General features: G+C 38.2%; 1 non-coding gene across 1 annotated transcript; it reads left to right on the top strand.

Moving 5' to 3' along the window:
* Positions 1–306: 306 nt before the first annotated feature.
* Positions 307–413, top strand: LOC141676143 (small nucleolar RNA R71). The gene has a single exon (XR_012556749.1). It is a non-coding gene; the product is annotated as a small nucleolar RNA R71 (small nucleolar RNA).
* Positions 414–1,398: the final 985 nt, after the last annotated feature.

The raw sequence follows: 1,398 nt of genomic DNA, 5'->3' as shown, positions 1-1,398 counted from the left end.
CACAGCTCACAAACACCGGTTATCTGCTTAACACCATAGTTAGCCAGAGAATCGATCTTCATAGAAAATGCCTTTAGTTGAGCAGTGATAGCCGTAGCTGTATCCACTTCAAGAACTCCTGCTACTTTGCCCTTTCGCAATCTCTGAGTTGAATATTGATATTCATTAGTAGCCATCAGATCATTTAGATCATAAGCTTCCACATAGCTTTTTGTCCATAATGCTCCACCTGATGCTGCATCGAGCATGGGTCTTGACTGTGCTCCCAAACTGTTATAGAATCAATTGAAAATCATCCAGTCAGGCATTCCATGATGAGGATACTTCCTAAGCATCTCCTTGTAGCGCTCCCAAGCTTCGTATAGAGATTCTCCCGTTTGTTTTGCAAATTGAGTAATAATGTTTCTGATTGCAGCTGTCTTGGCCATAAGGAAAATTTAGTGAGAAATTTTTGAGCAAGATCTTCCCAAGTAGAAATCGAACCAGCTGGTAGAGAGTGTAACCAGCCCTTACCTTTGTCCCTCAGAGGGAATGGGAACATTCTCAGTTTCACCGCATCCTCAGACACACCATTGAACTTGAAGGTATCGCAGATCTCTATGAAATCCCTAATGTGCGTATTGGGATCTTCCATTGGAGAACCCCCAAACTGGACTGAATTCTGTATCATCTGAATTATACCAGGCTTGATCTCAAAGGTATTAGCTGTGATAGCTGGCCTGACAATGCTAGATTGAATGTCATTGATCTTGTGTTGAGAAAAATTCATCAAGGCTTTCGTTCATGCTGCTGGATCTCCCATTGTAATAAGTACTTGAAACACAAACAAGTAAATCGTGAAAGAAAAAAAATCCAAGTCAGTGAACTTTAACGACCACTGATGAAAAGCACATAAAAAAAATGAACACCGAGTCCCCGGCAGCGGCGCTATAAACTTGTTAGGGCGAAAACACGCGCTAAAATTCACGCAAGTATACGCGTTCGCTAGTAGTATAAGAGATAAAGCAGATTCATTCCCACAAAGACTGGTTTAGGTTAAGTTCAATTTATGCACCTACGCAACAATGTATGGTTATCGTTCAATGCTAAGATAAATAACAAGTTGAGATTGTTTATAACTAAAAATTAAACTAACAATTATAACTAAGAGAACAAGAATGGTTGAATTAATATATATGACAAACATGGGATCCTAAGTTCATTAAATACTTCAATCAATAGCCTTTTTATTCTTAACCTTAGCATGTAATGGTGATGACACTAATCAGATAATAAGAAACTAGTAAACGCCAACTTTCGTTGTATGAATACCCTACTAACAAGCATCCACAAAAGATATAGAAGTTGAATAGACACAAATTATGCTTAGTCCCTATATGTCTATAAGAATTAAAAACA

This window comes from Apium graveolens, chromosome 7 (genome assembly GCF_009905375.1).
Source record: "Apium graveolens cultivar Ventura chromosome 7, ASM990537v1, whole genome shotgun sequence".
Taxonomy (NCBI): Eukaryota; Viridiplantae; Streptophyta; class Magnoliopsida; order Apiales; family Apiaceae; genus Apium; species Apium graveolens.
This window is presented reverse-complemented; position numbering and strand designations above follow the sequence as displayed.